The sequence below is a fragment of the Hyposmocoma kahamanoa genome, unplaced genomic scaffold (genome assembly GCF_003589595.1).
Source record: "Hyposmocoma kahamanoa isolate Upper Pololo Valley unplaced genomic scaffold, ASM358959v1 161, whole genome shotgun sequence".
Taxonomy (NCBI): Eukaryota; Metazoa; Arthropoda; class Insecta; order Lepidoptera; family Cosmopterigidae; genus Hyposmocoma; species Hyposmocoma kahamanoa.
In genome coordinates, this window is record NW_020653581.1 from 321,911 (window position 1) to 336,073 (window position 14,163).

Sequence of the window (14,163 nt, forward strand, 5' to 3'; positions counted from 1 at the left end):
TAATCTGTGAATCAAATTGATATCTTATTATATGGAAATTCAGATGTATATATTTTTTTGTAATACTGAGTGACGGGACAAACTAATCATGCGCCTGGTGGTAAGCGACACGCCTATAAATAACAGTTGCAGTGCCACTCAGAGCTTTAAATCGCAAAGATCTTATATACATATATATATATGTTTGTATATAGATACCTTCCACGTAAGTTGTTGTAAATGAAAATTAAATTTTTTGCTTTTTAACTTAATCTTTTTTTATGTATATTATATCCTTTTTTAGCTTCCGCATTTAAAAATAAAGAATTCACTTAGTGTTATGTTTAGTTTTAAATTTGAACCTATAATATACATAAAAAAAGATATATGTATTTAAGTTAAAAAGCGAAAAATGGTAATTTGACTTACAACAATTTCCTTGGGAGGTATCATGAGCATGCCAGTTCACCGAATGTCGTAATGTCTAATTTTACGTCTCAATTATAAATAAGCAATGGCTACCGGCAGTAATGTATTCTTTTCTGGATTATAAGTGGTCGGAGCTTAAATAAGAACAAGGTTTTATTATATTTTGTCGGTAACAAATGAGAATCCCCGCTGGTTTCGGGCATGACTCCCGCTGCGAGTAGCGAAAGAAAATTCGAGTTTTATTTTGTTTACTTTGTATATTTCATTCCAAAAAATACACGGTTTTTGTCGACATTAAGGTTTAGAAAAAAGAAATAATTTTTTATACCTGTTTTACATCCTACTTTCAACTGGAAATATGGTTTCTTCATACCATTAGTTTTCGATCCAGTATTTCCTCTGATGAAAAATCCTAATCAGTCTTATGACTGCAGCATTACTCTTAATAAATTTATTTTATTTTCTATTATATAATAAATTTCATTCAGTTAAAATTCATATTGTTATAATCACAATACAGAGTACTAAAAAAACCGACCTCAAAAGTATTTGCTAAGTTTTTTTTAAATCAGTTACCGGAAAGTGCGCAAACCCGGATTCATCCCCTAGTTCGCCACTATACGGAACTTGACATAGGAGATAATAAAAATCGGTTCTCACTACTCAAAGTATGTTGAGAGAGAAAAACGCCTTGAATTAGAGAATAGCAAAATCAACCATTAATAAAATTGCTCCTTATAATAAAATTTAGGCGCTATTTATAAAAATGAATCTTCATGCGTGAACAGCCCTCTTAGAGGTGGATGATTTTCTTCAAAATGAAATAGGACCATCTGTGCTAGGAATGTTTTATCGAAAAAATTGCGAACGTTCCGAGCGAACGTGTTTTATTCTTCCGTTTTTTGAAAGCACTATCAAAAGATACTTACACAAAAGAGAAAATATTCGTAGAATGCGTGCTACCGTTTTCAAATGTCTGTTGTTTTTTTTTTATTCTTGCAAAGTACAGTCAGTCAGAGTATGGGTTAAGAGATAACATAACGTCTTTGAATCGACTTCGCACTTTCGTAGGTCGCTGCAGACAAATTCGGTTCAAAGTGTATTCCATAGCATTTAAGTTTATTTGAAAAGAGCAATCCCTAGGGTTTCTTGCTCATTCTTCTCAGGGAAGTCAGCGTAGTGAACGAGCAGTAGCTTAATGTAATGTAATGAAAATGTGACGTTTTCGAGAGTAAATTTATTTTACCTATGGAATAAATGATCCTTGACTTTGACTTAGACACAAGATGCGAAAGTGGGAATTCAGGGATGCTAGTCTAACTCCCATGTACTTTAATACCTTGACCAGGGAAGATTTCTATGCAGCCAATCGTCATGATCAAGGGGGCAATGTACTATTTGAAGTCAATATAATCCTAAACTAAAAGAAGTATCGACATGGCAAGAAGAATAAGATAACATAAATAATTTGTAAAAAAAATCGTACTAACAGCAAAATTATATCTAACAATATTTTTTTTTTATGATACCGAGTGACGGGACGAACAAGTCTTGCACCAGGTGTTAGGCAACACCCCTGTCCGTAACAGTTGTAGTGCCCGTCAGAGCTTTGAACCGCAAAGATATGCAGGACGCTGCCACTGAGCCTGCTACCTTGAAACAAAAGTTGACAAGTCCCTTGTGCCAGTAATTTCACCAACACCCTTACCTTTCAAAAAAAAGCAGTAATGCTCACATTACTGCTTGGCGGCACAAACAGGTAAGGTGGCAGTACTTCCCTGGACATGCTCTTTCACAAGGACTCTACTGCAGCTAAATGCACCACAACAATATGTTCCGTAAAATTTTTTACATTACATTATATTAAAGCGATTTCAAGGATCTAAGAAGTAAAGCAGAAAATAAAGGCAGAAGTAAGTTCTAACTCAAAGGAACGACAGACGGCATACATTGTTTATGCAAAATTCCTTAAGAAGTTTACTTGTACAAACTTGGCCTTATCTTATAACTTAAAGTTAGTCGTCTTGACTGTACATAAAGTATAGGCTTGGTTTGCGTGACGTAGTCGGCGAGTTGGTCGGAAGTCGTGTCCGGAAATCGTTCGTTCCCGTCCCGAAAGCCTCCGAAATGATATTGTCTTTAGGTTTGTTTACCTTCCAATTATGATTTATTCACGGGTGTTCATTTTTGGAATTGCTTTGAATATATTTAAACCTCAAACCTACCACTACAGAGTTGGTTTTCTAACAGTTTAAATTATGTATAGTTTACCGAGCTCACCTAATGCGGATGGAAGACTTTAATCAAATGTCATTGAAGTGGAAATTTCTCCGAAATTGAAAAAAAAAAAAAACATTTTGAAGAACAAATGAATTCGCTGTGCTTTTATTTTAAAACGCCGCATTTATTTGGGTTATTCTAGGAATAGTGTTGTTTACCTAATTTAACTAATTTTCATAGATTTTTTAAGATGGCGCTACGGCAAAATAGTCGTTGAAAACCAAAAAACAGAGATCTGCAACAAGTACTTAGAGAAATTCATAAGGTCTGCTGCTTCGTCCCGTAGCTCAGTTGGCAGAGCGTTAGCCACGGTATGGCGAAGTTCGAGTCCAGCCGAATCGCAGGAATTTTTAAATATTTATGGTAAAGTAACTCGAAGGCAAAATTCTTGAATATTGTATAATATTTTTCTATAACTTGCTCGAATATTGATATAATAAACACGAGAATTAAGGAGTGGACAGTAACCCGAACCTACTTATTATACCGTATTTATAGGGTCACCGATGCACAGTGTTTTGTAAACCCTACTTTTGTGACATGCCCTTTATCCTCTATATTTCTATAGTTTAAACTAAGATAAATGCGAGAATAGAACACCGGCGTGACAAACATGTTTTTTTATAATATCAAGTGACGGAACGAACTAGTCGTGCGCCTGATAGTAAGCTACACGCCAGTCCATAACAGTTGCAGTGCTACTCAGAGCTTTAAATCGCAAAGATCTGAAGGGCACTGCCACTGCGCCCGTCACTCTGAGACATAAGTTGACAAGTCCTATATGCCTGTAATTTCATCATAGATTCAAAGAAAACACAAAAAATATTTTGAAAATGATTCGCCAACGGACGACGTAATCGTTCGATAAAACTATAAATAATACACATTTAAAAGCAATCAGCAACAACAGAGCTTTATTCCTTACAAAGTTATTTGTAATGTTTTCCGTTTTTATTTTATTAATTCAATAATCCACCGTTTTATTAAATTTGTTCGTGATTTTTACACCGCTTTTACGCTTTGAGGCTTCCGCTTCTTTTCTGGGTCACCAGAGAAGAAGCGGAGAAAATCTGTTTTGCTAGATCACATGTTTTAGATATTTAGTATTAATTATATTTCGTCACTTCATTCTCGATATAATATTTAACTAGGTAGTTTCCTTAACTTGCTAGGCAACACTGCACGGTTTTTAGAGAAAAAAAATGTTTTGACGTTGACACTCCCTACCAGGCATCAACCGCCATTTTCTATCCTCATTCCTTTTTCTTGCATGGCAACAAGCACACTTCTACAACAATTTATCTTCCAGATATTATTCTAAGTGATTCGAGTTGGTGGACAGACAATATTTACTCGACTTCATCGTACTCGTATATGAGAACATCAAGTTTTAAATTAGAAATTATACAGATGCACCGCGCACCGGTTGGGATTCCGTATGTGGCGCGAGTAGCACAGGAGGCCAACGGAAGGTTGTTGAGAAGAAGCACCATATCAATTACTAAGAATTGCAGTATTGTTATATTATACTAGTATAATCTGATTGTGTTATATTGTTGCGAGTACGCAATACCACAGCGATCAGTTGCATAAATCGCAAGGGTGGGATCCAATACCCCACCTTAACGATTTAAGTAAACAAATTTGGCAATGGTGCGAAAAGCGCAACACAATTTTGTATACATAATGTGCACATTATGTAAATACAAAAGATAATCGCGCCAATATAGAATCTAGGAAGACTAATCCCGACACCGAGTGGGAGTTGTCCTCTCGCACCTTCCGGACCATTGTCAGACATTTCGGACAACCCGAGATTGATCTTTTTGCATCCCGCACCAATACCAAATCCGCTATTTTTGTCTCTTGGTGTCAGGAACCAGATGCATTTGCCGTAGATGCCTTTACACTTAATTGGAATTCTCATTTTTTTTTCTATGCATTCCCACCCCTCTTTTTATTATTGAAATGCATACGCAAAATTATTGATGACCAAGCAAAGGACACTCTTGGTTTTCCATATTGGCCTTCCCAGCCATGCTTCCTCCCGCTGCAAAAACGTCTGCGCCTGGTCGCGTACAGCCCACATTAAATTTTTCATATTTTAGAGAGGATCCAAGTATTAGCCTTGTCGCAGTTTTCAAACATTATTATATTTTGCTAACACAAAATAAGACAACTGGACGTCAGGGAACGCTCTTGCTAACACACAGAGCTCCCCGCAGAGTAGCCACGAGTCAGACCGTGAGACGATGTGTACGGCCGCGCGCGCTGCTGAGGTGCCGATAGAGCTTATACTAAGGCTGCGAGTTGGACTCCGACATATCACATCCTTTACTAGATTTTATAATAGACTAATACTTACTGAAGATGGACCCACGTTCACAAGAACCATTTGCTTACAACAGAATAAAACGGCAAATTATACTATTCTTAATTAAAAATAATAATCTTTATGTATAAAATTATTATGTGATTGTACGATTTAAAAATTGTTAAGATTGTGATCTCAGGAGAAAAACCGTTATATCTATATATATTTTGAATAAAAATATAATATAGTTATCGATTATGCCTCTAAAACTCTACCTGGTTAAATAATATACCGAGAATGAAGCGACGAAATATAATATTTGATCAAACGAACTTCTTGAAGTGAAGTTCGATCACTATTATGTAAGTCGCTACATTCGAAGATATAATCAACACCCTCGCTCCCTTGACATCGTCATATCAAAAGTAAAGATTCTGAAACTCCCAAATAAGTGTTGCTTCCCACTCTAAAAGGAATGAGGATAGAAAATGGCGGTTGATAGTGTCAACCTGGTAGGGAGTGTCAACGTCAAAATATTTTTTTTCTCTAAAAACCGTGCAGTGTTACCTAGCAAGTTAAGGAAACTCCCTGGTTAAATGTTATATCTTCGAATGAAGCGTCTTACATAATAGTCATCATAAACTTCACTTCAAGAAGTTCGTTTGATCATCTAATAACGGTCTTACAAAAAATACTCGATACACCTAATGATATTGTCTAAAGAATGTGCTAATTTGTTACACGATAGGATGTAGTTTACCCGACCACATAAAATTCTGAAAACAGAAATGTCTATGTAACTTAGGACATAATTTTTATATGGAAATATTTCGCGTAATAGAAAACCTGCTAAATTTTGACTTTAAACTACAGCCCTTATTATTAAATTCACATTTATCTCAAAACTTGAAAATTGTCCAGTGGCTTAATGACGCGCCGCGTCGCCCGCTGCCCCATAAGTCGTCATCGGGCGCTCGTCACAACGGTTCACAATCTGGTGTGGCACGCAGGGCACGATTTTATTTCTCTCGTGAGTTTTGGTGTAATTTGTGTTTGCCAATATGTGTGGTTTTTTTATGGTTATCTATGTATTAATATACTCCCGGACACATAATTCGAGCCACCTTGCATGCGCGGGCTGCCCCCCCACACCCCATCTAATAAAATCTAGCTCACGTTCAAATACCTCGCCTTAACTTCTTCTACTCACCCTAAGCAGAATGGAGAATATTATCACTGCTTTTGAATAACTTAAGACTCAATGCAAATGCAATGAAAGTGCCAAGTTGCAACGGTGAATATTCCGACTTTTCCTTCGATAATATCCTGACAAATAGTTTCTGAATCGGAGCTGACTGCTAAGATAACCGTGCAACTGTGCACAAAGCCTTGCATCTACATAATCGATGGGTTATTGGCGTTCCCCCTTCTACTACCAAATTGCAAATTTTCCGCACGATTTCGCAACACGGAATAAATTTGAAAGTCTCGCGTCCCGACGCAATTGTAAGCTGCTTCTTATCATTTGTTTTTTTGTTGCCCTTTATTTGTGTTGCTCTCGTTAAATGGAATATATTCATTCGAGCAATGTTTACTTTTCAATATTTTGACGTATTTTTAAAAATACAAACATTACTTAACACTGTTTAAGGCACATTTCATGTTTCAAACACTCATATGTAACATATTGACGTTATTCCAAATGTAATCTGCTATTATTTTGAAAACTATGCACAACAAACTATAACTAATTAACATAAGACTTCAATTAGAGTTAATTGCTATAAAATACAAAATGTGTGTTTATTGTGGGTGCGCACATGTGGGTGTGTTATATATTATACTTATGACGATGCGACCTCTTTCATTATCATCCTACATTTTTATCACCCTTTTCTCTGATTCCTGGCCACTTACTTTTCAAACTACGATTCCATCATTGATTCCTTTTCTTTATCACGCTTACCTTTCTTCGTTCCATCGTAACTCCATGCAAAATTCTTACGGCGAGCAGACGTGTTCTTAATCATGTAACCTAACTGCTAATAAGGAGCAATAATACGAATACAGGCCCTTTTGAGTCTGTCCTTCCTTTCTTCTTTCCTTCGCCTTTTCCCTGTAATACTTCTACAATAACATCATGTGGACCGAAAGTGCTTTCTATCATTATCACGCGAGATCCGCGTGACAAGTTTAACAACAAGTTAAAAAAACAGCTTAGTATACAAAGATTAGTCCGTCCGTGTAGGAGTTACGATGCCACAGACAGACATAAACTGACACACTGATACACAGCCTAACCTTTAACCTCTAACCCCCCTCACTTCGCCTCGGGGGTTAAAAAATCTTAAAAGTTGTTACTTATCACGTGCGTATACCTTTTCATTACAACCTACAAAGTATGAGTCAACATTTTTATTATGAAATTAAGTGACGGCACGAACAAGTTCTGCGTCTGATGGTAAGCGACACGATTGTCCAAACAGTTGCAGTGCCACTCAGATTTTGAATTACAAAGATTTGAGTGAGGGTGTTGCCACTGTCCCTGTCATCCTGAGACATAAGTTGAAAACACCCATGGGCCTGTGATTTCACCAGCAACCTTTCAAAAATTACTGCTTGGCGGCAGAAATAGGTAAAGTAAGGAGCTCTTCTAAGAAATGAATAATGACGAATCACTTCCTAACCAATCCTGTAAATGTATCAATCCCTCAAATGAAAACACTTAATAAAATTATTCTAACAACCTAACAATATATCATTGCATATGTCGTGAACACTTATACCATTAACATTAAGCACACAACAATAAACATAAGTAAATTGCCTAATTATTTCGGGTCGGCGCACTTGCAAAGCCTTCAGTAAATTTATTGTGCTCTTTGCGGCATAAATCTACACTAAGACTTGGTTAGGTAAATGCACATTCCATTTCATTAACTCTGTGCTCTTTTATGCATTGCAAAGTACGTTTAGAAAATAATCGTATTTCTAGAACCTAATAAACGTAGGGAAATAAAAAAGAAAGTTTTTTTTTAATAGCATAGATGCTTTTGTAATGGGTCATTTATAGTAAACATTTACCATAATTATAAGTTAGTAGCTATAGAGCTCCTTGTGAAACAGTTCACCCAGTATCACCTTCTGACACCTTACCTATTTCTGCCGGAATTACTGAAGTCTCAAGACGGAATGGCAGTACTCCTAAGACCTTCGCGATTTGAAGCTCTGTAAGTCGGTTAAAAATATAGCGTTATTCAATAAACTTACAATAATAACATAAATTTCGCGTTTTGCACTTTCGAAAATTTGCCAAGTAATAAACACGAGTATGTAATATAAAAACCGAAATAAACTTTTATATAACCCTATTATACTGTAGTAAGGCTAAGTTTTCCATTTTCACTTTATGCTAGTTTTTTATGCATCCGCGTGTTCGTATTGTTTGTGGCTCATTTTCGGAATTCAGAACAAGTTAATTTATGAATGCCATTATTTATTTCATTCGTTGTTTTGTTACACGTAGTTTGTATATTCTATGTTCAAATTAAAAACTTCTGTACTCAAATTAATTTCCGTTTTTTTTGTGTTACTAATTAATTTGTGTTTTTTTTTCTTTTTCTTATGATACCAAGAGACGGGACGAACAAGTCGTTCGCCTGGTGGAAAGCAACACACCTATCCATAACAGTTGGTCTCACATAAATTTAAAACAGAAAGATTTGAGGGGCACGGTCGCTGCGCCCTTTACTCTAAGCACAAGTTAAAAAGTCCCGTTGAAATGTGTCTGTAATTTCACCAGGACCTTTTCCCGTCAAAACCGAAGTAATGGTCACTTTACTGCTTGGTTGCAGAAATAGGTAAGGTGGCAGTACTTTTCTGGATGAACTCTTTCACAGGGTCTTAAGCTATTCTTGGTGCATACACAATTAATTATTAATAGCAATAATAAATCAGAGTATTGACCTCATACAGACATGACTCTGATACAGAAAAAAACATACACGGTAAAAACAGATTACTTAGAAAAAGACAAAATTCTTTTTATGAAGACAAATTTATTAAATCCCACAAAACGATCCTCTTCATAAAGAGGTTTGAGAATAATTACTTGAAAATAGTAAAAAAACGTCTCAAAAGTGTATTTTAGTTATAAGACAGAAATATTTCACCCAAGAGCAAATTAATTTACTTCCGAGTCACGAAGCCACTCTAGATTCAACAAAATATTTATTAGTTATTAGAAATGTCCGATTTTGCCTTGAAAAAAAAAAAAGAATGCAAAATTGAGAGGTACTTAATTATTTGACTGAAGATTTGTGTTTTCTAATATCAAAAAGCGTAAATTTACAGGGTTATGGACCCAACAGTATGTCTCACTGGCGTGAAAGCACACAGTTCAGTGCCAAACCTGAAAGTAGCAGAAATAGGACGGAATCTTCTCAAATACTTGAATACCATTCAGTGCTGTACAAAAGCTACAGCGGCAGAAAGCACTGACAATTCAAAATATATGAGATGACTTATACTATTGAAGTTAACAAAACAATAGCGCGTTTCAGAGTACAACTACTAATGCCATCTAGCAGTGGTGTGATGGAACTAATTGCATGTTAAAGTTGTGCTTGTTATAAGTGTAATTTGATCTACAAATAACACACTAACAAACTAGAGATACTACTTATTGTTTCTTTGAATAAATGACTGTTTATGATTTTTATGATTACAAGCACAAGTAAAAGTAACCGTTTTACCGCGTGCGCCTTCGGCGACATGTCACGGCACCATTGACTATGAAAACGCAACGAAATGTTGTTTTAAAAATATACTCTAGAATTTAGAATGTTAATCTGAATAGCAAACTACTTCTTTTTTTGTTTAAGAATATATTTTCTTAAAATACACCCAAGAAATTTTTGAATTCATTTAAGATTATTTAAATTTGATGTAAGAGGTAAAAATTTCTTGATGTAAGTAATGTCCAATTAATAGATTAGAAATGAAATAAAATCTTGAAGTGAACGTATATAATATAGAATAAAGTTAAGAGTAAAATTATATTAGACAAAGATAAGCAGTATTTTTGTAATGACAATATTTTATTACTTTTAATAAATATTTTTTCAGAATTAGCAAATATTTTGAGAAATTGCTCTTTCTTATTAGTAGAAATCCTTTTTTTTTGTGTATAAGTACAAAAATACACCTTTTATCATACGCATAACAGATAATGTTTCAAAATTTGTAATGAATTAAAAATACGTTATAATTATTCATACAAAGATTGAACACAAAGAAAAATCCTTTGATCTGACAGGATGGAGTTACTCTAGTTCGGCACAGACACATTTTTGAATGAATTTTTATTCATGTCCGATCTCTGTAGTATATTTAGATAACAAGTGAAGTAATTTCACAAAAAAATAATGAATATCATGATAGTAACATATAATATTCATTAAAATCAATGTTAAGTATTATTTTAATTTTATTGATAATAATAATATTATTCCAGCAACTAAAATGCATTTAGGTATCACAGACAGCCCTCTATACAGAGCGTGCATGGAGGGGGAGGAAACTACTGCGCACATCCTACTATACTGCCGTCTGCTAATTAGAACGTGGCTAAGTTACGTTACGTTAAGTTATTTTTTGAGATATCATAAAAAAACCATAACCCAGTGTTGAATATTGAAATTGTTTAATGATGCTCGTATTTCAGCTATGCATCGTTAGAGTAAGTTCTGATAAGTCGAGCACGTTAACTAATTTTAACTGTTTTTAAAAGAGAGTTGTGTTGTCTATTTTTTGCTATTTAAAAAGTATAATTAACATTTTTTAAAATTTAAATTAGCGATTTAAATCCGGGAAAATAGTTTCATTTCCTATATAATTAACTACTGGCCACTTAAGCGCGTTTTGGTGGCGTGGCCAACTACAGGGCGAAGTACCTTGGAGTGCCCAGGTCGCTCCCCGAAGTCTTCAGCAAACCGAGGAGGTTGCTGAGATTCCTGGAGGAGCTTGGATGGCACGAGTAGAACCCTGCACCCACCACACGCAAAATAGGCGCCTTGACGTCGAGTTGCGGACATCATCCTGTTACAGTACCAACTAAAAAGCATGTTATGAAAAGACAAACGTATAAATATTGTGATCACATTCATCATATAAAAACGAAGTCACGTGTTCTGTTTTATTTTATTGATGAAGGATTTATAGCCACTCACTTTAAATATATAGTACCTCACGTATTACCCCCTTACAAGGTAATCTTCCTCTGTCACTCTATGTTCTAGTACTGAAATTGTGGTGTCAAATACTTGTCAAATAAATTCCTATTAAACAGGGATCTAAACCTTTTCGTTGTTTTATTTGTTTTGTTCGGCACATGTTATGAAATACAGATGTTCGTCTGCTACCCTCGACTCTTAGAATGACATTAATTACATAAATTAAAAATAAATGCAGGAAAACGCTCCTTGTTTAGTAATTTTTTAACTGACTTCAAAATGGAGGCGGTTTTGAATTCGAGTGCTTTTTTCGACGCGATAACATGAGAACCGATTTTGATGATTCTTTTTTGTTGGAAAGAGTAAGGGATGAATCCGGTTCCGGTTCCGGTAACCGATTTCAATGAAACCTGGCAAATGGATGTAATTCCTTTTGATGTCGGTTTTTTTAGTACTCGATACTGAAATTATTAGCAAACAAAACTTTTTCCATAACCTATACCATGTTTTTCAAATACACTTACTTATCTTTATAGAACATTAGTCAATTGTTCTCCACTATTGGCGTACGTACTGATATGCATTGTACGTGCAGTCGACGGCAAAATTCGACAACGGTCATCAGCTTTCAGGCCTAATGGGGCCAACTAGAAACACTCATCGAGCTCGTCCTATTGACGCGTCACCCGCTCTATATGCAAATTGAATGACCCGAATTTGGGAGGGTGCGGTGAGTGAAATGACATCTTTACCTCCACACTACAATTTTAATAACGCGTTAGGAAATATTCAAATCGTATTTCGGATTAGTCACAATAAGATTTTGGCTATAGAATTTTGATTACCGTTAATGTGAGTATGATGAGCAATATTTCAACAACAATGTTCAGCTTCATCAGCTCTTGACTGTATTCTTAATATAGTATAAGCCTGTGCGCGGTTTTTCACGGAATGTGAAATTTTGTTGATAGATTTGATGTTAGAAATGTTATATATATCCGTACCTGAGAAGCATTACAATGAAAGTGCTATTTTTGTAATTTTACAGGAGACGTGATTTTGTATCGAAAAGCAGTTTGTACGCCAATTAGGGTAGTTCGTAATGTTATTAAAACTCGATTAGTTTTATTTCAAGCCATTGTAATGTTCAGTTATATATGTGTTACATTGTGTGTATAATACGTTGTCAATTTGTTAGTTACCTTAACTACCTAGAATAACTGATTACTAAATAGGTCCCTACAATGTGTATGACAACAAGTTTTTTGCGATTTCTGCCATTTCGAGTACTCTTACCTCAGTTGGTCTCATAGAGACTATTGATTCTTACCAGAGACCGGATCGAATGGCATAAAAAAAGTTTTGCAAAAATTGCCTTTTATCTGGCTGACTGTACTACTTTTTCAAAATCTGTGAATGCCAATCAAAATATCTTCAAAATTCATGGATAGTCTTCTCGAACCCTTTTCCTGTAATTACAACGATTAAGGTAGCTGGCCTTGTTGCCCCGTCTCAAATTTACACCCTGTGTGTATATATATATTTCTAACATCAAGTGGCGGGACGAATAAATCATGCGCCTGATAGTAAGCTACACGCTTATATTTCTACAGCCAGGAACTCTTCTGCTCTGACAGAATAATAGACGCGGAGCTGTTATAGCAAAATATGCTCTGTGTGTATACCTTTTACGTTTTAAATTCAATAAGCAAACAAACAACTACTACATGACCCCGCCCGCCGCCCGCTCACCCGCGCGAGGTTGGCTTGCTTTGGTCTACACGGAAGCCGCCCGGCGACCGCGCGGTTGTATTATTCAGAGGAATTGAAATGTTGTTGCCATCTATCTCTTTGTAGCGCAACGCATAATGACGCACTACTCACTCTACTTATACGAAATTATAATGTATGTTAGAAATAATCTGTCTTCATTTGGTACTGTAAATGTTTCTGGCATCCCACTTCGCCGTACCGGTCATTTGAGAACAGTCCCTCGACGCATGGCACTTGCAGAGAAAAACCCGCGTGTCATCGGACCTACTTACTATGAGCGTTTACCCGCTACTCTCAGACTTGAACCGTCTGACAAAATATTTGGGCGCCGGCTGAAAGACCTTTTCGGGAAATATCCTATATACTCCGTAAAAGAATTTATGGACTTTAAATTGTAACGAATTCAGTATTTTCTATTTTTATTCTAATTTTTACCGCATTAACATACTCTTGTATAATTGTTATCAACTTATGACGATCCTTGATGTAGAATGATATTTGATATATAATTTAATGACAACAATATTATATAATGAATTGTTAATTTTCTAATTATTGCGTGCTTTTCTTTTAATTTTCCTTTTTGTCTGACGATCTCAATATAATTTCTTATACTTTGACATGTGCAATTAATACTCTAATGTTATGTTTGAGAAATAAATGAATCTGAATCTGAATCATGTAAATAGATTTCAGATTCGCCATTAATGTACGTGAAAGCGTGGAAGCTGGGCGGTTACGGTTAAAACTTTCGCGTTGTGTAACTTGGCGCTAATGTATCGGTACATTTTTTTACGATACCAAGTTGCGAAACAAACACGTCGTATGCCTGGTGTTAAACGATAGGCCTGCCCATAGCAATTGCAGTGCCACAAACAAGTTTAAATCGCAATGATCTGAGAAACATTGCCATCACACTTAGACATAAGTTGACAAGTCCCATGCGCCTGTAATTTCAGCAGGACCCTCACCCATCAAAATCGGAACGCAATAATGTTTATATTACTGCTTGGCGGTAGATATAAGTAAGGTGGCAGTATTTGCCTGGACAAACTCTTCCACAAGGAGCTCTACTACAAACTAAACTATATTTTCGGTTAATACAAATGCATATCGAATTCCAAAAATATATCCACATTTGCAATGTTATGCGTT